At 57.2% G+C, this 23,590-nt stretch overlaps 1 protein-coding gene and 1 long non-coding RNA gene across 5 annotated transcripts in view; one reads left to right on the top strand and one right to left on the bottom strand.

The window, feature by feature from the left end:
- Positions 1-12,867, bottom strand: part of PLXNB2 (plexin B2) — a 92,861-nt gene extending 79,994 nt beyond the window's left edge. For 2 of the 3 annotated variants that reach the window (XM_074227192.1, XM_074227188.1), the window contains exon 1: positions 12,834-12,867. The gene's annotated coding sequence lies outside the window, so the exon portion shown is untranslated. Of the gene's footprint in view, positions 1-11,295; positions 11,428-12,833 lie in introns of those variants that run through there. The other variant, XM_074227189.1, reaches the window with a different exon arrangement.
- Positions 12,868-13,139: 272 nt separating this feature from the next.
- On the top strand, positions 13,140-19,244 carry LOC141515523 (uncharacterized). 2 transcript variants are annotated; one of them, XR_012476345.1, is made up of 4 exons: positions 13,140-14,076; positions 15,737-15,873; positions 17,847-17,905; positions 18,782-19,244. It is a non-coding gene; the product is annotated as an uncharacterized LOC141515523 (long non-coding RNA). The 2 variants fall into 2 exon arrangements; XR_012476344.1 differs by lacking the exon at positions 13,140-14,076 and having other exon boundaries at positions 14,480-15,873.
- Positions 19,245-23,590: the final 4,346 nt, after the last annotated feature.

Below are 23,590 nucleotides of genomic sequence, written 5' to 3'. Positions count from 1 at the left end.
GGGGGGGGGGGGGAGGGTGGAGGAAAAGTTGTAAAATTCAAAACCTTACCCAAAAATGACTGGTAGAAACTACTGTTCTATATAATTGGGAAACATACATACATGTATATATTATTACAGACCGTGGCCACCTACAGGGTCAGGTGTAGGCCCTCCTCTAGGCCAGATGCCGTCTTCCCTTCTACTGGTTGGCCTCCATTTGTTGCCTCACTAACTGAGGCTGTGAGAGGCTCCCCATGCCCCTCCTGAGGAGAGGGGTGGCTGTTTGAGTAAGCGCAGGATCCCCAGGTAGAAGAGATAGAGGAGATACCATGAAAATTAGATCCTGGCAAAAACCTTGACCAAACTTTAGGATTTAACCATCCAATTCGGAGCCCTACCCATCAGCTTACAAATGAGGGACCTCAGGTCCCTCCGGAGCCCCCCAAATCCCCCCTTACCACATGGAAGGGATGAGGTTGGAACTCAATTTTCGCCAAGTAGAGGGTCCCCCTCCCATCTTCCTCTGATCTAGGGGCCTCTGTTCAACGTTGGCTGAAGGAGGGGATGCGTGGATGGGAGGAGGGAGAGACACAGCGGTGACTGAGGCCCGGCCCTCCCCGGAAGAGAGGAAGCTTGGACATGTGGCGGGGATGGCTTGCCAGACTCTTCCCAGGCTGGTCTCCCAAGTCCAGATGCTTTCCTGGGGTGGGGGCGGGGGATCCTGTCCTGTGATCTGGCTGAGGTCAGAAGGGACAGTCGCTAACTGGGCAGGGAAGAGGGAGGGTGGGGGAGGTCTGTCCCCGCAGGCAGAGAGCCAGAAGTTTGAACATCCCCAAGTCTCTGCCGGAAGTTGCTGACTCAAATGGGGTTTTTCCCCCTGAAACTCAAATACTGTGACCATCGCTCCCACGGCATCTAGAGGAAACCTTTGGTGGCCTCCTCTCTCCCATGCCCACACTGCCCAGTCCTTCCTGTAGTCAGAACCCAGAGCAGGGAAGGCTCTTAGGGATCCCCTTGCCTGACCAGCTTCATTTTAGAGGGGTAAACTGAGGCCCCCAGCCTACCACAGAGACATGATTGATAAAAGTCTCTCAGTACCTTTACCCTGTCCCACACCACCCACCTTGGTCGCTACCATTGTCACCACTATCCACAGTGGCAAAGTGCTCTACAGGCATCGTCTCAGGGGAACAAATGCCAACAAAGATCTCAGGATGGGAAGGTGGGCTAATTGGAGACCTAAAAACCATCAGTCAGCCGCCTGCCCCCTCCACCCCTGCCCCCAGCCAAGCCACCCTACCCAGAAGATAAACAGTCATTAACTAGAGAGGGAAAGATGCCAGCCTAAACTGGGGGGGAGGAGGCCCAGTTACCCCAGTTCAGAGCTGGCTTGTCCAACCAGACCTAACTCCAATGCGGCTCGGGGGAGACAGGCACATATCTGGGTAGGGGGAGGGGAAGGAAGAGGCCTCGCCCATGTGGGTCTGGAAGGGACCAGTTATTGCAAAATCAGGATCCCCGAGTCCAAATCCACGTTCTGTTGCTGACTCACTGTGTGACCTCAGGCCAGTCCCTGCCCCTCTCTGGGCCTCAGTTTCCCCCTTTGTATAATAAGGGGCTTGGTTAAGCTTGTCTCGAAGATCCCACTGACTAAGGGAAGCTGCCTCCTTCCCCCTGAAAGTCCCTCCTGGGCCCCTCTTTTTCTGGTTCTTTCCCTTCTCAGGGTGAGATCTCTTTCCCAAGGCCCAAAAAAGGGGAACCCTGGGTTGGGCATCCTCCAGAGCTGATCTCCTGCCCTTCCTCCTACAACAAACGCAGCGTGGATGATGACAAGATTTAGGTGGAGGCAGAGGTTGGCTGCCAGCCTATACCTAAAACTTCCCCAATACTCAAGGAACAGAAACCCAAAGGTCCCCACCCTTGATCTGGGGGATCCTGGCCAAAGTCCCACTCCTCTCATTTGGTTGGAGAGACTGGCCTTCAGGTGCTTCTGGCTCGGCCTACCAACTTGAGAACAGGAGCTATTTTGGGGCCTACCTTCACCTGCCCAGCCCCCAATATCTGTGAGTGAGGGAGGAGGCAGCTGGGTCTTTGTGACTTTTAATGAATTCCCAAATGCTGATAATAGGCTGGGGGGGGGGATTGGGGAACAGCAGAAGGGAAGACTTGGGGAGCCCAGGAGGCTGCCATGATCATGGTTTTCAAGCTCTGGAAGGGTTCCCAAGCCCTTCCTTCAATCCAATCCAAGTGATCATTCGAGGAAGACAGCAAGGAGGACATCTGCCTGGTGAGAACCCTGGGCCAAAAGCTTTTTAAATGGAAGGGAAGACTTGGGCTGGAGAGGCCAGAGGGAGCCCAGAGGGTCTGGAGGAGGCTGGCCAGGCTGGCAGAGGGCCATGGGACCCGGCCTGGGGAAGACAACTAGAGACTGGGGCCATGGTTGGTTAAACCACAGGAGAAATAAATGACATCTGGCCTATCAAAAGGAGGGGGATCATCCCTGTCCAATTTGGCTCCAAAGGCAGCCCAAGGACAGGACAAATTTCAGTCAGACGTAAAGAGACCCTAACAATGAGACCTGCTCCCACAGGGCCTGGGCTGCCTCACAAGGTAGTGAGTTCCCTGTCCCAGCAGGTCTTCACTTGTCTGAGAACTTGTATTAGAAGATCCAATGGAGGGTTCCCATGTGGATTGGCCAGGAAGTCCCTGAGGGGTTCTGTGGCCAGGGGTTTCTAGGCCTAAGGAAAGCCTAGGGAAGGGAAGACAACACCCCGCTTGTGGCCAGGATGAGGGCAGCCACCGGCATTGGCTCTGGTCCACCCCCAGATCAGGTCAGTTTGTCTAGCCCGTCTTCAGGTCTCCATGTGGGATCCTTTCTCCCTTAGCTGGACGGTGTTGGCCTCCATCCCATCTAAGCCCTTTCGCAATATCCGAGAACAAGCCCAGAAAAGCTGCTCCTGCCCCCATCTTGGTGCCCTGTACTGGGGTGCTAGTTCCCCGGAACTACTGACTGGCCAAAACCCTGTCCCGCTCTGTGACTCAGTTTCCCCCATTTGTAAACGAGGTTAGATGGACTTCGATTTAAATGAATGAGTATTTATCAGCACCTACTGCGTTCATGCCCCTTTCTGTGTGAGGCAGCAAACATGTCCTCAGTCACTTACAGTCAATATGGATACCCAGCCCCAGGGTGCTGAGGGGGGCTACGAGCTGGGGAGCGGACACCAGGAAAGACTCTGAGCTGCTCTGAGGTGACTAGGGAAGGCTTTCTAGGCTTCTGGGAAAGGCCAAGCCAGAGGCTGCTCTGTGAAGCTATTAAAGGACCCCCTCATTTTATAGGCCAGATGCCCCCCGACTCCCCAGGACAGAGCCCTGTCTACTATCTCTCTCTCTCTCATACAACCTTCCAAGGAAGAGGGACTGAGCTGGATCCTGGGGAAGGATGCAGAGGAGTCTGTGCACACACGGGACATCTGTCCTAACCACCAGCAACAGCTGGAGCCAAGGAGAACGGGGAAAAGGGCCTAAGGGAAAGTGGGCAGTAGATGGGGGGGGGACTTCGAAGCAATTCTCAACTCATCAGCCAGGTCAGAGTAGAATCAGGTGTTCCCAACCCTGCCCTAGGAGGTTGGGAGTGGGGCGAAGGGACAGGGACCCCTGCCCTTCTGAGCTCTGAATCAACTCCCAGCCTAGCACAAGGCCTTTCGTACACAGTAGGTGCTTAATAGAGGCTGAGCTGAACCAAATGGATTTTATGGGGTTAGGTGACAAGGCAGAAGGAAACAAAGATGCAGGACATCTCCACGTTGTGTTCCATGGAAATATTAACCCTGCACCGCAGGCTGGCTCCCTCTTGCGGGGTGTGTGTGTGTGTGTGTGTGTGTGTGTGTGTGTGAGAGAGAGAGAGACAGACAGACAGACAGACAGACAGACAGAATGACAGAGACAGAGAGACAGAGACAGGCAGAGATGGAGAAGTGGCTCACAGGAGCTTGAGGGAAAAATCCAGTTGAGCCACATTCCCAAGCAGCACCTCAGTTCTGTCACCATGATGATGCTGTGTGACCTGGCCAAATCCCTTCCTTCCTTTGCCTCAGTTTTCTCCACTGTCAAGTGAAGGGGGTGACCTAACAGACCACTGACTTCCTTTGTGACTCCAATCCCTATGGCAAATCCTCATCAAATGACCCCACACCTCAATTCCCCAACACAAAGCACACGCAGGGCTCTGGGGGCTAGCAGGAAGGTCCTCCCAGGGTCTCACTCACAGCCCACTACTGGGGCAGAAGTCTCTTCTTCAGCAGGGTCAAGTCTAATGGCAAGCGCTCAGTCTCACCTCTTTCAGGGAAAGCATTACTGCCATTTTACTGAGGGGTAAACTGAGGACCCAGAGAAGGAAAGAATTTCTTCCAAAGAGAACCATCTGCAGCCTCAAATCCTATCCTGCTTCACTAGCTCTGAGACACCCTGGCCAAAGTGCTTCCTCCACCAGACCTCAGTTTTCCAATCTGTAAAATGAATGGCTTTGTGTAGAGAGTACACTATTCTTATTTGAAGATCAATACTGAAGGGTACCCTACAGTCACCAAAGCTCAGCACCCTGAGAGATGGTCTGGGACTCTCTCTGAACCCAGCCCAGCACCACCCTACCCACAGTCACCAGATCTCCGGTTTCCCAACTGAAAGGTGTGCCATGGAGGCAGGGGACAGGCCAGAATGGCTTCTTCCCTTTGAGTGCTCTTTCAGAGCCTATGGGGAAACAGGTGATTCTCCCCTAGGATGGCCCCGGAGCCCCACAAGGGGTTCTAGGATTGAGGATTCACCATGTGTTCCTCCACCTGGCCCCCATCCCCACTGACTTGTCAGGAAAACAAGTAAGTAGGGAGTCCAGATGGACAGAGCAGCCCCCTGCCCGCTCATGCCCAAACTATCCTTATGGAGCCCTGCCCCCTGTGGGCAGCATCAGGAGGGTGGCAGCATGATGCAGGCTCATCCACATGGCCCCTGCCTGCCTCCTTTCTGATTCAATATCTTCTGCCCCAGTCCATCCTCGGGGTGAAGAGCCAGGCTCACCAGGGGAGAGAGGTGGGTCTTACTGCCTCTCTACAGGCCTGGCCAGTGTCTCCAAAGAAGGTCCCAGCTCTCCATCTGCCTGCCCCTTGGATCACCAGAAAAAGCCACTCCAGGCCTCCAGTGCCAATCTGCCCCTGCCCTCCTGCTCTGAGCCCTGCTCGGGCACCGGCCTCTGATAGTCGAGGATAGAAGGACCCAGGAAGACATCTAGGCTGGCCTCGTGGGCCCCAAACTCCCTCAGCATTCTCATACTAGTTCAATCTACCCTCCTCTTCTTAAGGTCATCAGTGACAGGATATTAAGAGCAACTTGTCCAATCAGTTTTACAGATGAAGCAGTTCCAGAGAGGTCAAGGGACCTTCCCAAGGTCACAAAGATAGTGTTGACCTCCCTTCTCCCTTCTCCTTCACACTCGGGTCCCAATCACTGTAGCCTTGGCTTAAACGAGGATCTCTGGGAACCTCTGGGTGACAAACCCACTGGGAAAGGAGGAAGGGGGAGAGACCAGGGATCCAGAGGAGACAGGCTCCCTCTCCCCTGCCCCAAAGGTAATGCCAATCAGTGCTCACCTCCCTAAGGACAGTGCTCCAGGAAGGAAGCCACGTGGTTGCTCCTGGGGAGGGGAGAATTAAGGGCAAGGGAGAAGAGAGGAGGGCAGAGTGTTGGGATGGGAGGGGGGCAGTCCTACCCCTGGAGGGTGGCCCTGACAGACCCACTAGGGCTCCATTGTCTGTTGGAATTGTCTTAGCTGGAAATACTTCAGAAAAATAGCAAAGCCCACATCCTCAGGCCTGCCCCAGACGGAGAAAGACACGGCTGGGCATATGTGAGTTCGTTCATACATACATGCCCAGGGTCCCAGAGTCTGGCATACACATGCCCAAATACCAGGGTCACACTGGCAGATGGGCACACCAACACAACCCCCACCCACACACACAGTCATGTAATTCTGACCGGGTCCACAATCTAGTCCTGCCTGTTCCTCAGGGTCACCCACACAGTTTAGTCTGTCACTAGGAACCCCAACTCCTCCTCTTGCCCCCCCACCCCTACAGACTGAAGAGACAAAGGAGAAATCGTCCTGGGTATCAGTGTGTCAGGTGGCTCTGGCCCTCCCCAGGTGTGAATCTAGGGGAGAGAGGACAAGGGGTCCCCGGCTGGCCCCTCAGGGTTCAAGCAGTCCTGCAGAAAAACCTCCACCATTGTCCCCTCAGTTGCTTCTGATCCACTCTGGGGTCTGCCTGTGGACCCCAGAACAGCCCTAGGTCAGATAACCAGAATTTCAGAGTAGGACCTCAAGTCCGAGCAGACCTCTGAGGAACTCTTACTCTGACAGAAACAAGGGTCAACACCTTCACTGAAGGGGAACTCACTACCTGCACCCAAGGTCTCCTGGCTAGACCAGCTAGAAGCTCCCTGAGGGCAGGGTCTGGACCTGCTTGGCCACTCCTCCTCCTCCTCCCCTTTCCTAAGTCTTTCAGCCCTTGCACCCATTCCCTTCTGGGGCAGTGCCTTAGGCTGCTTTGGGGCCCATCCTTATGTTTCTCCCAATCCCATCACTTGTTCCCCTACCCAAAGGGTCGCTTCTAGTCCATCTTCCCAGTGGCATAGGACAGGAAGGATCCCAAAGCTTTAGGTAACTGTTAGCCCTTGGGGGACATCCCCTGGGGTGTAGGTGAGGGAATGTGAGAGAAGGATTCCATGTGCCCACCCCCCACCCAGCAGGGCCCGGGTCAGGAGCCTCTTTAGAGTTCCCAAGGGGGGAACTTTAGGACTAACCCACTAAAGGAGAAGGGGAGGGCTGGAGATATTTGCATATGCTTTGCATACAACCTCCAATGCTTTCCTGGCCTATTTCTCAGAAAATTCAGGTCAGGGCACTTCTGCCCCAGTCCACGCTCGGGGTGAGCTCAACACAGCACACCCCAAGAAAGTCTCTCAGCCTGGCCAGGGAAGTTGAGGCTTCACTTCTATACTCTCAAGAGCTCTCCTAACTCATCCCCAGATTAAGCTGGGACTTACTGATCCAGAACTGGGAGGGGGGTGTCTAGAGACCTTTCATTTTACAGATGGGGAAACTGAGGCAGGGAGCAAGCTGAGGTCACAGATCCATAGATCACTCTCAGCTCCTAAGTTCTGAGGAAGAAGTAGAACTCAGACTTTCCTGACTCCCAGATATAGCTTCTTCAGTCCATTTGCCATGTTCACACAAACTTAACCTCCCTCTGAACCTGCTCCCCAAGGGTAGAAAGGAGGGTGCTGATTGGGGAGTCCCAGGTCTTTTAGGGCCCCTTTTCACCCAGAGCCAAAGCCAGCAGCAGACCCCAGGCTCGGTGGCTCCTCAGCGGGGAGGAGGACCCAGAGGCAGCCCTCCCCCACCCAAGGAGGATTTGCATCATACAGGGTGGGGCAGATGGGCTGAGGGGAGGGGAGTCTAGGCTGTAGAACAACAGGTCTGAAGTCAGACTGATGGAAGAGATATTTTGGTGGGGGCTTTCCTCCCCTCCCCCTTCCACTTCTGAATATTTTGTCTTCCTCATTCCAGAAGCCCCTAAACAGATGTGCACGGCTGGGGGTTGGGGTGAATCAGATACCACAGCAGGGTCTCCCTTCCCCCCAAGCTGAGAAGCTTGTCCTTGCCATACTGGGGAGCACATCTGGAAAACACCTGCTTGAAAAGCCTGAGCCCCCACCCCCACAAGCGACAAGACAGTGGTACTCTGGCCTCTGGCCAGCAACAAGCTATTAAAAGACCAACTCTCCGGGTCTCAGTTTCCCCATTTGTAATATGAAGAGGTCAGACTTAAGGTCTTCTAATAAATAACCTCTTTCTTTGATCCTGCAGGGGAAGTTTCCTCTGATCTTGGGGAGCATCAAAGAACTCTCTCAAAATCTAAGGAGGTAATGAGGTCTCTGTCAGCAGAGGGTTTCAAGGGAAGGCCAGTTGCTTAGTGGAAGGATGCTGTCTGGGCTAGACTGGGAAGTGGGGAGTCTTCCTGGTGTGAGATAGAGAACTGGATCCTCTCCAATAGAAACCCCAAAGGGGGTCTTGGGGGAGCATCCCCCATAGTCTCTTGTCTCTCATATCTAGAATCACACATTCCTGGGCCAGGAATTCCTCAGCCCACCCACCTGCCTCCCCCCATCTTTCTGCAGGCTTCAATGGGAGGATGGGAAGTGGCTGCTTGGGCCAGGGGTGGGGGGAGAAAGAGGAGGGGGGCAGCAGCAGAGATGGACCCAGATGCAATGGGGGGGAGGGGGCAAGAGGAGATCTGGTGGGGGCCAGTCTTCCTTCTGGGAGCTGGGGTGGGGGGGTGGGGGGGAGACACAACCTAGGAGATTCATTTCTCCGTGATCTCAAAGCTCCAAATCTGGGACAGGTTAAAATTCAGACTTTGTTTTTGCTCAGGAGCCTTCTAGACCAGAGGGAAGCCAACACGAGAGGGAGAAAATAGATTTTCCTGCTCTAAGTTTCCAAACATAGGGAGGAGGAGAGAAAATGTACCTACCCCCCCATCAGAATTTGAAGGGAGGGGGAGGAAGACTATGGGGAGCCTAGGGTCAACCCATTGGAAGTGCAGCCCGCAGGTATGAAAGGTGGCAACGCCTGGGTTTCCCTATGGGTGGAAGGCCCAGAGCAGATTCCCGTGCCCCCTAGAGCTAGAAAAGTTCCACCTCTCCGAATTCTGCCCAGAAGTTAGCTCCCCTCCTTGGCTGGGCACCCCCTGGGCTAGCTCCCGGCTTAGCTAGCTTCCCTACTCCCAGGCCAGCCAGGAATAAGGCATTGGAAAGTTATCTCCAATAGAGGAAAGTGAGTTTCAGCCCCTGGGGCAGAGACGCCCCATCTTTGCATTTCTTTGTATTCCTAGGGTTTAGCAAAGCCAAGTCAGATAAATCCTGGGTGGGGCTGGGCTTGGAGTCCAGAAGAAGACAATTCAAATCCAGTCACAGTCACTGAATGACCCTGGATAAGTCACCTCAACTGTCACTCTATTTCCTCACCTGCTGAATGAGAAGGCTAACCCTTATCTCCCCGGAGATCAAATGAGTTAACTCTCCTCTCAAGTGACATCAGTATCATCTCCCTCATGGGCTTGTGGGTGCCAGAGATGAACATGAAATGGCTTGTGGTTTCTGAGCAAAGTCTGAATCTCCATCTTTTCTCTCTCTCTCTCTCTCTCTCTCTCTCTCTCTCTCTCTCTCTCTCTCTCTCTCTCGTGTCCTGACCCTGCCTTCTGGGGTCACAAACCAGGCCAGAGCCCCCTCCCCCACCTGAAGCGTTTCACCCAGCTTTCTCAGCATGCCCCTAGTCCCCCCCCCCCCAATTTTTAATAAGCCTCCCCCTGAACTGGTCCATTCAAGGGGCAAAGGAAGAGGTGGGGAGAGAAGGCAAACAGGGAGGACTTCCTGGAGAGAAGACCAGGGTTGGTAAATGGGGAGAAAAAGGGGGAAGAGTCCATGGGACTGGGTATCCTTTCCTGGGAAGGTGAGGAAATAAGGTGAGGAATCATTTAAGAATTAGGTGACTGGGGAGGCGGCTAGGTGGTGTAGTGGATAAAGCACAGGCCCTGGAGTCAGGACCTGAGTTCAAATGTGGCCTCAGAGAATTACCTAGCTTCGTGAGCTTGGGCAAGTCATTAACCCCATGGCCTTAAATAAAATTTTAAAAAAATTAAGTGCCTACTACAGGGATCCAAGAGCAAAAGTCAACCCCTGCCCCCAAGGAGCTAAAGCTCTGCTGGAAGGGGCTGAGGAAGGGTGAAGGCCTCCAAGGGGCAAGATGGGGACTGGAAGAGGCCTGGCAGCCCCAGCACCTTCATGGGGGGCTGCACCGCTCCAACCTTCATCTGCCAGTTTCTAATCCAAAGGCTGGGAAGGCGGCCCTGTCTCCAGTGAAGTCCCCCTGAACAGCCTGCCATCCCTCCCCTCTTTGCCAGAGGATTAATAATCAAGTCCTCAGAATGCAGCCCAAGATCTCTTTTTATAAGTGGGGAAACTGAGGTTAGACAAGGAAGAGAACAGACCAAGTTTATTCAGTGATGCAGCTGAGGCAGAGACAGGATGAGCAGTCTGTTTCCCCTGGACTTCCTGTTCAAGGCTACAGTGAGTTATCTGGAGGCCATGGGATAGAACAGCCTCCTGGGAGGGTGAAGCAAAGCAGGTTGGAGGTGGCGACCCTAAGGGCAAGAGGGCCTGAGAGAGGAGCCTCTCTCACATCCCACTTCTGGCTCCTGTGCCCTCTCCACTTTGGAAATCTCTGCCTCCCCCCAAAGCCTCCAAAGACCAGATGTGGAGAGGTCACCTTGGCCATGTTCCTGCCTAAGCTCCAGACCACTCTGATCAGACTCCCGGGCATCAAGCATCCCCCACTTCAGGGCCAGAGGTCTGAGTGCAAGGGCTCTCCAGGGGAGTAGCCCTGAAGGCCGACATCAGAACTCGTTTGTCCACTGCCGACACTGGCAAAGCCCCCAAGGCTGAGGAGCAGCCCTCCAGAGGAAGGCTCGGCCCGCCCAGGGGGAGGAGCTGGGGGCGGGGAGGGGGGTCCGTGGCGGAGGCCAGGACAGGCCAGGAGCCCAGGAGTGGCCAGAAGCCAAGGGGAACCGAAATGCGCGGGGCCCTGGAACTGAACTTGGCCAGTTGCTCGGCGCCTTCTGCCTCCCCAGCTGAACTTCCACTCTCCTTGCTCTTGCACAATCCACTCAAATCAGCGACCTTTGGAGTCAGGGCGGGGAGGGAGGTGAGGAGGGGAGGGGCCGTCCGCCCTGTCAAGCCCCTCTCCCCCATACCCCCAAGTGGCTGCCATTCTGGGGAAGCTGGGGGAAAGGGAAGGGCGGGGGGGCTGAGCTCAGCCGCCAAGTTGGAGGTAGAAAGCCCGAGGAGGCTGGCCAGTTGGGGGGCAGAGGCTGCCAGATGGACACCCCGGCAAAGGGCCAGTGGCCGCGGAGGGGCCGGGGCGGCTCCAAGGGCCTTAGCTCGGGTCCCTCTCTTCCCGGGGGAGCCCCTGGCCAGTCCCCTTTGTCTGCCCCCCTGCCCACTCAGCTTCCCTGTTCCCCAGGTCCCAGCCGGCAGCCCCCCCTCCCATAGCCCCAAGGCCAGAGCAGAGAGCGGATTGTTTACAAAGGGCAACCACGACCCCCTTGCCCCCCTCCAGCCCCCCACGGTCCCAGCCCACCCCCCGCAGCCCTGGGGCTGGGGCAAGTGGCCTTGGCTCCTGGACACCGGGGGAGGGCTCAGTACCTGCACTGCTCCCCACTGCTGGCTCCTCCGGCCAAGGGGCAGCCCGCCCCCCGCCTGCCAGCCCAGCGGCCCCGGCTCCCCCTGCGGGCCGTGCGCGGGCTAGGCTTGGCGGAGGAGTCCTGGGCGCTACCATGGAGATGGGTCTTTGTGTGGCCAGGGAAGGGGAGGGGCATCAGGGCCCCACGCCCACAGCCGGGGGAGGGGCTGCCCGGCCCCCCCCCCCCCGCCTCCCCCAGCCCAGCCACAGACCAGCTCCCAAAGCCTTTCCCTCCTCTTCCTCTGGGCGCTGGGCAGTGGCACTAGCCAGGGAGGGCGAGAGAGCCAGGGAAGGATGGGCAGGAGGACCTGGGGGGGGGAGGATGGGCTCCCCGAGAAGAGACCCCGTCGGTGGGAAGGAAGAGGTCCGGGGGGGGGCTCCCCAGGTGGTCCTGAGCCCCCCGGGGTTGAGGATCAGGAGGGCGGAGGGGGCAGCGGCTACCCCCGAGGTCCCCCCACTCTAGGAAGGGTGAAGGCTGGGGAGCCGTCCAGGAGCCTTTGTGTCCCCCATTCCTCCCTCCCTCCCTTTCCACCACCCTCAAGTCCCCCCCCCCATCTGCCCCAGGCCTGGGCGCCCAGCCGCTCGCTGCAGCGGGATCCCCCCGACACGCAGCCGCCCCGCATCCCCACACAGCCGTGTCACTGCCCGGATCCCAAACCCAGACGTGCCTCAGCAGGCCCCGAAAAGGAGGGAAGAGCAAGCCCCGAGCCTGCCCCGGGGCCCGCCCTTTCCCACGGGGAGGGGGCGCCCCGGGCCCCCGGGCAGCTCCCCGTTCCCAGCCCGGGGGGAGCCCGACTGCTCCAGCTGGCGGGGCCCTGGCGAGCCGCCCCCCCCCCCCCGGAGAGCGGGGCTCGGAGCCCGGGGAGCGCCCGCCCCCGCCCCCACCCCCAGCAGAGAGCGGGGACTCTGGACTTAGGCCTCGGGAGGCGGCCAGGCCCCGCCGGCCCCGACCCGCCCCCGACCCAGAAACTTTGCCAGCCGGGCCCGGCCCAAGTGCGGGGGCTCCGGGAGAAACTTCGGAGCCGCGTCCTGCCCCCTCCCCTCAGGCTGGGGCCCCTGCCAAGCCCCCCCCCAGCGAAACCACGTCGGCTCAGAAGCCCCGAAGCTCCATTCCCGGGGCCCCACACCAAGGGCCCCCCAAGAGCTCCCCCAAAGAGCACCGCGACTCCGCCGCGACCGGGGGCTCAGCACGGGCCGGCCGCTCCCACTGCTCCGACCCCCGGGAGCCCCCGACAGCGCCCCGGGGGCGCCAGCCAAAGGGAGCGCACCCCCTCACGGCGGCCGGAGCCCCCCGAAACCCAGCCCTCCTAGGATTGCGACCCCCCGATCTCCCCCCGCAGGCGCTCCCCGTCCTCTCGCGGGGCCTGCGGCCGCAGGCGCCGCCCCGGTCCCGAGGGCAGCTTCAGGGCCCGGCTCGGGGGGCCCCGGGACGCGCCCCCCCGGCGATCGGAGTGGGGGACCGGCTCCCCTCAACAGGTGGCGGCCCGGCCCCTTGCCTTACCCGAGCTGGAGGGGGCGGGGGCGGGGGCCGCGCGGCGCCCCGGCATGGCGGCCGGCCCGCGGGCCGGGGGCGCGGGGGGCTCCCCGAGGGCGGCCCCGCCGCCGCCGCCGCCGCGCTCCCGCCGCCGCTCGGGCTCCCGCCGCGGCCCCGCGCTGCTCCCGGGCCCGCCGCCGCCGCCGCCGCCGCCGCCGCCGCTCCGGCTCCCGCCGCTCCCGCTGCGCCCGCTCCTCCCGCTCCTCCGGCCTGCGCGGCTCCGGCTCCTCTCTCCTCCTCCTCCTCCTCCTCCTCCTCCTCCTGTGCCCACCTCCTCCTGCTCCGGCTCCTGGGCCCACCTCCCCCCACCTCCCCGGGGCCCCGCCCCGCCGGAGCCCCGCCCCGCCGGAGCCCCGCCCCTCGGCCGCCTGGCCCCCGGGGCTCCGCTACAACCTGGCCAGCGCCAGCCAAAACTGGGGGGGGGGGGGACCGGAAGCGGAAAGGTCGGCGCGAGGCGTGGGGGCGGAGACCAGCCGAGCTCGACCCCAGCCCCTCCACCCCTCCATCCCCCATCCCTCCTCCCCTCTCTCCTCTCCCTCTCTCCATCCCTCCACCCCGTCTCCCCTCTCTCCACCCCTCCTCTCCTCTCTCCATCCCTCCACCCCTCTATCCCTCCTCCCCTCCATCCCTCCTCCCCTCCATCTCTCCACCCCGGCATCCCTCCATCTCTCTATCCCTCCACCCCTTCCATCCCTTCACCCCTCCTCCCCTCCATCCCTCCTCCCCTCCACCCCTTCTCCCCTCTCCCCATCTCTCCATCCCTCCATCCCTCCTCCCCTCCATCCCCCATCCTCCATCCCTTCACCTCCCCCCACTCTGCTCCTGACCCCAGACTCTGACCCTGGGCTTCCCATGACCCCTTCCTGGGCACCTCGGAACCCCGACGCTGGGGCTTCTCCTTCCTGCCCTACCTTGTCAGCATTTCCCCTCGCTGTAACCCTTTGCCTGGCCCTTTCCCTTGCTGAGCCTCAGTTGCATCTTCTGTCTCTGGGGTCTTGATAATCCTTTGGCTCTCTCGCCTGAAGTGTGGGAAACAGCATGGGTCAGAGAAGGGAGACTAGGGGGCACCTGGAAGGTGAGAGGCTTAGAAAGATCAATTCTCCCCCCCCCATTCAAAGGCAGATTTATTCTTACAGGCTGGGCAAACTTGCCACCAATCAGAGTGATCCCCAAGCAAAAGGGATTGATTGCCTGTGGAACCTGAGAGGTGGTGAGTCACCCCCCCCCCCCCGGGGAATCCAAGCTGAGACTGGAGTCTTGTAAGGGATGGGGTGCTGGGGGGTCTAATTGCGGCCCCCATGACTTCTCAGGGCCCTTTCCATTCCAAATAGAGGGAGAGGGTGCCAAATAGAGAGGCAGGCACCATCACTGAACCTAGGTAGAAGGCTGTAAGTAATGAACTCCCCATCAAGGGAGGTATTCAAAATCACCAATGTTCTTGTACCCATAAGGGATGGACCAGATTTGAGTCGGATGGCTTCATTTAGGGGGACTGGAGATGACAAGGGAGGGGGGCTGCAGGTGGCATCAGGGAAAGGGAGGCTGGAGGAGGCATTAGGGGAGGGGGCTGATGGTGAAATCGGGGGAGGAGAACTGGCGGTGACATCCCGGGAGGGAGCCAGAGGTGACATCAGGGGAGCAGTCCCTGAGCTGGGGCCCAGAGAAGGGCAGGTTTTGGCCACTGCAGAAAGAGAAAGCCTTTGGATTCTCCCAGCCTCTCCCTGTCTCCTTCTATCTGCTGTTTGCACCCCTGGCTCACTCCCTGCTCTTCCACACATCCAGCCTTCCCAGGCCTTGCACAAGCACCAGGGGCATGGGGTGCTCCCTTCTCCCACCCCTCTGGCTGCCATCAGGGTCCTCCAAAGCCCAATGGCCTGGGGCTCCTGGGCCTCCCTCACTGCCAGCCTCTCCTCTTCATCTTCCCCTCCTCCAGGTGGGTGCCAGGAGAAGATGCCCCTCTGGTCTCCCTGACTCAGCCCTTCCTGCCTTTGCTGGGTGAGCTTGGAGCCTGCCTCCCCCAGCTCTGGGTCCCGCCTCTTCCCTGGCCCCATCCCAGTCTTCTGACCTTTGCCCAGAAGGGCTCGTCTCTGCCTCCAGCACCCTCCCTCCTCCAGCAGGTAGCTCTGGCAGACACTGGGTAACCTTGGGCCCACTCTGCCTCACTTCCTCATCTGTACAATGGGAAGACTAGCAGCTCCTTCCACCCGCCAGAGCCTTCTTGGACAGCGTTTAGCCAGGGTCTCCTCTCCACGTTAATAAAGGCTTCCTTCCTTGCTTCCCTCCCCTGCTGCCCTCCAGGAGTGCGGGGTTGCAGAAAGGGCTCTCCAGGCCTCTCCCTGTGTGAAGAACCCTGACTAGAGCCTTCCCCACTCCTGGAGCTGGGCCCACCCCACAGTGCCCTAGTCCATGGCCTCAAAGGTCCCTGCCGGTTTGAAGTGATGTTTCCTGGACCCTTTGCCTTGGGCTCAAGCCCCTCCCATTTCATCTCCCTGCTTCAAGTGGGAGCCATGAACTTGGATTCTTCTCTTCTCAGGCCTGGGGGGGGGGGGCAGCAAGGAAGTCTCTGCCAGTTGGGAAGCTGTGGCCAGTGGGAAGTGTCCTCAGTTTCATTATTTCTGCCCCTGGATCTTCTCTTGCCTGTTCCTTCTCCAAGTCTGGGCCCTCTACTCCCCTCTGGGGGACCCCAGTCCTCCCCTCTGGCTCTACCCCTACCTCTAGCTCAATGCAGTTGAGGTTCAAGATGCCTTGGGCCCCAAGCTCCCTGGCTCCCCGCTTCTCCTCTCCCTGGCTTCCCCACACACCTGATGCCAGCCTCCCAGAGCTCTCAGCTCACCCCACCCCAGACCCCAGGAGGGCCTTTATTTTTCAAGGACAAAGAGAAGCTTCAGATTCTGAAATGATGCAGGAGGGGAAGGGCCATGGGCATGGGCATCAAAGGCAACTCCAGGGCCCCAGCCAGCAGGCTCACGACCAATCAGGAGGCCCCCTGAGGAGCACCGGCTTTGGGGTGAGTCTGCTGGGGCCTTGAACTACTCAGTTACCTGTGGTAGAAGAGGGGAGAGAGAGGGGCACAACACGTCACGCCTAGAGTCCAGAGAATGATCAGGGCCTTTCTCTGGCCCTTCCATCCATGGCTCAGCCTTTCTACTCCTCCCTCAGTCCTCCTCTGAGCATGGCCTGCCAAGGCTTTCCTGGGCTCTTTCCTGGGCTCCTCCCTGGCCTGGCCTTCCTCAATGATCCCACAGAGCCAGGCACAGGAACATGTGTTAGATCCAACACATAGATGTGTGTGGTCACACACATAGACAGACTCCCTCATCCTCAAACTGCATTGGGGCCCAGGCTGAGGAAGTCTTGTCTACACAGCAGGGCTCACTGACGTGGGCAGGGAAGCCAATGGGTCGGGGCCTGCGGCCCTGGCTTATCCTTTGTAATCACAGGACATGCAGTTGGGAAGGCTTGGGCACATGTGTCCCTATATCTGTACAGATGTGCACACCAACCACACATGGCATACCCTCTCCAGCCCCCCCCCACCTCACACGTGTCATCTCTGAGGCTCTAGGCTGCCTGACAGGGAAGGGGGCCCAGGCTCTGAGGGGAAGGGCAGATGGGGCCAGATGCCTCAGCGGCCTCAAGTACCCCCCCAACCTGTAGGCACATGGGGTGCTAGCTGCCTGGCCCCTGGAACTGGACAGGAGAGGGTCTTGATTTATGGGGGGGACCAGAGACATGAGGGGTTGGGAAATCTCCAACCTCCAGGGACCTCCTGGCTGGGTTCAGGCCCCATCCTCCTTGGCCCCCCTCCAGTGGAGGTGACTCAGCCTCCCCCAGGGCCCAGTTTATGTCTATTAAGTGGCCAATCGATGGATGGAGCCTTTTCAGGAAAACGGAGCTAGAATCAATTCCAGCAGAGCAGCAGCTTTGGGTGCTTCCTGTGGTGACTCAGCCCCTAAGCCTGGCTTCTCTGGATGGGCCGAGAGCCATAAATGGGGCCGAGGGGGCAGAGTGCTTGGGAAATGGCCCCTGGTGGTCCTCGGAGGAGCCTGCCCTGGCCCCACCCCCAAGCCACTTGGAAGAAAATGGAGCCCTTCCCTCCCTCCCTCCCTCCCTCCCCTACTCACAACCCCCCCCCCCGGGGCTCCCCAGGCCCTCCTGGCCACCCAAGTGGGACTCCTCCCCAGCCACTCTCCAAGCTACCCCAGCATATGGGAAGGGACTGGGCCCGACACTAATGGGTTTGTCAGCCTAGAAGGAGAAACAGTCACCAGCCACAAACTTGGAGAGGGAAAGGCTTCTTGAAGAAAATGAGAGCAGAAAAAAGCAAGGAAAGTCAGGAGGCAGATGAGATGAGGAAGGGAAATGCCTGGAGGTGGGAGATGGGGGTGTGTGTGTCTGTGTTTGTGGGGAAGCCAAGGTGACTGTCGCCAGGAATACTTGAGCTAATGAGTTAATAAGATGGGAAAGGTGGGAGGCCACCAGGTTATGGAGGGTTTCAAAAACCTAGCTGGTTATTTTTCAAGGACAAAGAGAAGTTTCAGATTCTGAAATGATGCAAGAGGAGAAGGGCCATGGGCATGGGCATGGGCATCAAAGGCAACTCCAGGGCCTCCTTCCTGGAGGAGTCATTGGAGTTGCATGGGGATCTCTCATCTTGTGAACTGGTCAAACTTGAGGAAAATGAATTCAGCAATGGAGGAGGGGGGCCTGGAGTGGGGAGAGCCAGAAGGGGCCCCCAATGTCCCCTTGAATTCTGTGCTCTTGTTCTGAGGTGCCCAGGGTCTGGGAGCTCACTACCGAACAAGGCCCCTCACCCATTTTGAATCTGCTCTTCATTCAGCTCAAGGCAACAAAGATGGGGTGAGGGCTTCCCTGGAGGGGATGGGGGCTCAGTGATGGATTGGGCTGTTCAAACAGGGGGCCTTGGTCCCTAATCCAGATCCATCTAGTTGTTCCTAAACTGGACTTTCATTTATTTAGCCCTGCTCCCTACTGAATTTCCTGTTAGGGGGTCGACTCCTGGCAAGTGGGCTATTCAGGTATGTTGGGCTTTTTCTGTTTTGTTTTATTATTTTAATTAAAGCTTGTGGATTGCCCAGGAAATATCCATAGCAAGGATTGTAATGCAAAGTGTTCTATGAGAAGACCATCCAAGGCCCGAGTAGGGTAGGATCAAGGAGGAAGACTAAGAGTCCAGGCAGGGATTGAGGCAGGTGGGCAGTGGATAGGTCACCAGCTGTGGAGTCCAGAGGCCCTGAGGTCAAATTCAACTAAATAGGCTTACTGGTGGTATGACCCTGGGCAAGTCACTTAATCCTGATTGCCTCCCCCAAAAAAGTCAAGGCAGACTTCTTTCCTGGGGGGGGGGGGTGGAGTTAAAATCTCTGGGCCTCAGCTTCCTTCTCTGAAAAAGTGACCCTGAGGACTCTCCCAGGGCTAGTTCCGGAGGCCTATGTAGAATGAGAGGGAGGCTGCGCAGAGGATTGAGTAGACATGGCTGGCTTATTAAGAGAATGGTCTGGAAACACAGAGAAAGGGAAGCAGTGGTGGCAGGAGCTGGTTTGGATCAGCATAGACAGAAGAAGCCTCCTTTCCCTTCCTGGTTAGCATCCGGGTGGCTCAGGGGAATCCCATTGCTCCTACTTGGGCAGGAGCTTTTATGGACAGGATGAATCAGAGACGATCCACTTGGACCTCAGAATCATGTGGTCCTGTAACTGAGAGAAAATAGCGCAGACGGCTGCGCACCGATCACAGGTGGTTACGGGTTGGCAAGCGCCATGTTGGCCAAATATTGGCTGGAAGAAAGCCGCATGTTGAACCTGAACAACTGTGCTCACGTGTTTCAAGGGTTGTCGGGGGTGGGGAGAGAGTTGGGGGAAGTTATAGAGACACATACTGGCTTGATTTTGCAGCCAAAGATGTTCCAAATTCGTGTGAACTGCCTTAAGTGACTTGCCCAGGGTCACACAGCTCAGGAATCCTGACTTCAGACCCAGAATCTATCCACTGCAGCATCCCCAGAGAGAAACAGCCTGGAACACGGACATGCTGGGGGAGAGCGAAGGCTAGAGGGCTAAGGGACATCGGTGAGTGGGTCCAAGGCCCTGGAGTTGAAGGCAGAGGCTGGTGAGCCAAGAAAGACCCAACATCAGGGGCTGAACTCTGAGAGAGACTTGGAGATATTGTAGAGGCTGCTGGCCCAAGATCCAGACACGTGGTGTCAGGTTTTTTTTTTTTTTTTTTTTAAGGGAAAAGTGTTAAGTGACTTGCCCAAGATCACAGAGCTAGGTAATTAAATGTCTGTCACATTTGAACTCAGGTCTCCTGACTCCAGGGCCGGTGCTCTATCCACGGTGCCACCTAGCTGCCCCTCAGATACATGATGAGTGTCTCAGAGGAGAAGGGGAGCAGGGATCAGAAGTGGCGGGGGGGGGGCGGATGCAGCTTGCCTGCTCCCCTCCCAGTTTCATGTGTTGGAGCGTGAGAGTTCTATCCAGAGAAGGTGGGCAGAGGTGCAGTGTCTCCCAGGAGCCAGAAAAATAGGTTCGGGGACCAGGAGGGCTAGGAAGAAGATGCCAGGTTCCAGAGAGCCCAGTCAGAGGGCCAGGCAGAGATGGCTAAAGAGGGACGAGGGAAAGAGAGGAGGCAGCAAGAGGAGAGACTCCGGGCACTGAGATGAGTCAGGGAGAGAGTTCTCTGTCAGCCACTAGGAAAAGGGACACCAGGACAGGCCTAGATAGATACCTACTCCCTGTGTCCCTGGGGTCTACCATCGGTGCCTCGTCCCTTGTCTCGTGCCGAGACCCCATTTGCACACAAGGCCTCAGTTAGGCCCGGTCAAGCTGTGTCGGAGACTTCAGCCCTGTAAGGTACTGGCCCTGGGAGCCCCGGTGTCATCGCACAAAGCTGCTGGTGCCCAGTGGCCCAAAGGCCAACCAGTGTCATGGTGGCCAATGGCTTTAGAGAGCTGAGGCCTGGTTATCGTCCCATGGTGTGATAAAGGAGTGTGGGTGGGTATTTCTGGGCTCCCACTGCAGCACTGACTTGGGACACCAAGTGCTCAGTGTAAGGAAGCACCCCCCCCCCCATGCCCTTGTTCCTTATAGGATACTAGAAGTAGAACTGGAAGGGACCTGACAGACCAACTCTCCCACTTTGCAGGTGAAGAAACTGAGGCAGAGAGGGCTTAAGTAACTTGCCCAGTCAGCCAGCTGGCAAGTATCAAGGCAGGATTTGAATGTGGGTCCTCTTGTCTCCGAGTACTGTACTCTATCCACTCTGCTATGCTGCCTCTCACTTGGGGAAGCTCTGTCTTGGACTTGGTGTTTTTTTAATTAATTTTTATTAGATATTTTTACAATTCTCCCCCCCAATCTTACTTCCCCCCCCCCCCCAGAAAGCACTCTATCAGTCTTTACTTTGTTTCCATGTTGTACCTTGGTCCCATTGGGTGTGATGAGAGAGAAATCAGATCCTTAAAGAAGAGACAAGAGGTCTAAGAGGTCAAGATCAGACAATAAGATGTGTTTTTCATGGACTTGGTGTTTTTCTGGGACCATTCCCATCTATTCTTCCTCCCAGACTTCAAGGGGAATCAGGGGCCAGGAGAATGCTGTGCATGAGATGGGAAAAGTCTTGGGCTGCCTTTCCTGGCCTCATCCCCCCACCTGCAGGCCAGTGTGGAAAATGCAGCCTACTTGGGGCCTACTCAGGCTTTGGTCTCAGGGTTGGGGGGACCCTTCCTTCTAGGGCTCTCTGCAAACAAGCCTGTTCCCTAGGGTGACCCACCTGGGCCTTACAGGAGCAGAGGGGTGGGAGGTGGAGGCCAGGCCACCTGTGCCTTGCCTCCCTTGGGTGGAGCCTCTAGCAACAAGTGCCTTTCTCTTTGCTCTCCCATTTGGTGAGGGACCCTGAACCACCTGAGAAATGTCACTCAGCCATTTCTTTGATCCGGAAGTCCTGCTCCTGGACCCCTAGCCCAAGGAGATGGATGAACAAGGAGGACACAAGCACACAATATGAATAGCTGCTCTTTCTGTCTTAGCAAAGAACTAGACACGAGGGGGGGGGTTTGCCCTGCCCTTGGCCATGACTTGGCCATGACTGGCCCGATGAGGGCAAGTGAATGGAATGGGATGGAAGATTATCGCACCATTAGGAAGAGAAATCGGCAGAATCAGAGTAATGGAGGACTTCTATCAACAGATGCACTGAAGGGGAGAAAGAGCTAGGAACAATTTATACGAGGACATTAGGACAACCAACATTGAAAAACGCTCCCGTCTGTGCAATATATATATATATAGTTTTGTCCTTTAGTCTTTAAGATCAAGAGGTTGGATTTAAACTCGGGTCCTCCGGACTCTGGGGCCAATGCTCTGTCCACTGGACAACCCAGCCACCCCTAAACCCGAGTCTTAAGAAGCCTTCAAGTTATTTGTTGAGGCGCTTGGCTAGGAGCTTCTAACGCGGGAAGTGTGATGCATGACAAGCACATAAATTAAGGGGAGGCTGTGCCTAAGTCACCAGCCTCCAGAGCCATCTAGGTCCAGGGGCCAAACATGGATCAGGAGAACTGGAGACTCAATAGGCCCAGGGAGAGAGCACATGACCATCTCCTACCAGAGGCAGGGTGGCCCCAAAAGGCGGACAGAGACTCTCATTTCCAAATGTGACCTAGGTGGGAACTGGTCTGCAGACAAATTTATGAGGGGTTTTTCTCATAAAATTTACTGGGAGAGGTGAAAGGGACAGAAAAAAAATGCTTTTTACTTAGGGAAAATGGAGAAGAGCCAGGCAGACGAACCGCTCAGTGTGCGTCCATGCGTGACGACGCTGGCTCCCATGGGCCCTGAGCAGGAAGTCTCCCTTTGTATCCTCAGTTCTTGGCATAGTCGGCATTTAATAAATATTGATCACCTGACATTCCTCATCTCCACAATGACCTATTTGCTGTTCTCACACAACCTGTGCGCTTGGGCTGTCTCCCCAGACTGGAATGCTCCCTCTCCCCGCATCGCTTTGCCTGGCTGCCTTCAAAACCTTCTGCAGGAAGCCTTCCCCACTGAGGCAGCCTTCTGTTATTCAGGTTTCCTCTTTCAGTTGTCTGCCCCTTCATGACCCCATTTGGGATTTTCTTGGCAGAGATACTGGAGTAGTTCGCTGTTTCTTCAACTCATTTTACAGCTGAGGAAACTGAGGCAAACTGGGTTCCGTGACTTGCCCAGGGTCACATAGCCAGGTCGGATTTGAACTCAGGAAGGTGTCTTCCCGACTCCAGGAAGTCTGCATCCACTAGCTGCCCCATACAAACATACATATTTATACACCTCCCCCATTAGAAGCTCCTAGCCAAGTGCCTCAACAAAGAGCTTAATAAATGCTTCTTAAGACTCCATTAGGGGCAGCTGGGTGGCCCAGTGGATAGAGCACCGGCCCCCAAATCCAGCCTCTTGATATTGAGCTGTGACCCATTGCCTTGCAAAAACGAACACTTGGGGTCCGCAAATAGGATTCGTCTTCAAGCATCAGGCTGCCATCATGAGAGTGGGTTCATCAGCTCGGTGTCGAGGGGCAGAACAGAAGGTACCCACGGATGGAAGGCAGATTGGTGATCGCTAAACAAGCGAGCCGCCACACGCCCCCACCCGGGAGCCTCAGAAGAACTCTCGTGCAGACACAGGTCAGCCTGGAGACCCGAGGCGAGTCCCCTCTTCCACATACAGCCCCTCCAGGCAGACCCTGGTGTGCTCGTCCTCTCCTGGAAACGTGTGGCCGCAGCTTCCCACCCGAGTCCGACACCACGCAGGCCGCTCTGCCCCCTCATCCCTGGTCTTTCTCCCAAGGATTGGCTGACCGCCCCTTTCCGCCTCCCCACAGGCATTGTGTGCTATTGCTCCTTCTCCGGACCTTTCCTTCCCGTTTCAGTGTTCCTCCCAGACGACCTCCCAGGCCTCTATCCTGGTCAGCTCAGCTGCCCCTTAGCCCCCATTTCTATTATATACCTTGGGGTTCTTTGGGGGCTCCATTGCTGAATGAAGTGTTCATTCCTCCAGTCCTCAGCCCTGATGGCCAAGTCACTGGGGGGCTTGGCTAGCCCTTAAAAGGGAGCCTTTAGGGAGTGGCCCCTCTGGGGAATGCAGAGCACCCAGGGCAGCTCCTGGAGTGGAGAAGGTGGGAGAGCGAATGAAGCCAGGTCATCAGAAGTACAGCAAAGGCCAGCAGGAGCTCCTGGGGGGCACCCCACAGAACCAGAGAGCAGAACCTGGCAGAGGCAGGCTTCCCTGGCACCAGCTAGGAAGGGGAGAAGTTAACCTCTTAAGGGTTGTGGATCAAGCCCATCCATATTATTTTGGCCCCTCCTTCAGGTGACAGCCTCGAGAAGCACATCCCCAGATCTTGAGCTTCATTTTGGGGTAGGATGGGGTGAGGCTAAATGACAAATTCATCCTCCGTGGGCTGGCATGGCCAGAATACTTTGCAAGATCCCAGGGGCTTTTGCGGGTGCCATCAGTCAAATGCTGATGGTCCCTGTAGATCTGGCCTGGAGGCAGAATGAGCCAGAGAGGAGGCCTCAAAATCCCCCATGTTCATGTCTCATCTTGGCACAGCATACCTGCCAGACACCTAAGAGCCGACAGCCCTCTATTTGCATGCAGGCCCACCCATACTGCCAACCCTCCCTCGGGCACACCTCCCCCCACCCCATCTCTTCTCCAGAC

Source organism: Macrotis lagotis, chromosome 2 (genome assembly GCF_037893015.1).
Source record: "Macrotis lagotis isolate mMagLag1 chromosome 2, bilby.v1.9.chrom.fasta, whole genome shotgun sequence".
Lineage (NCBI taxonomy): Eukaryota > Metazoa > Chordata > Mammalia > Peramelemorphia > Peramelidae > Macrotis > Macrotis lagotis.
This window is presented reverse-complemented; position numbering and strand designations above follow the sequence as displayed.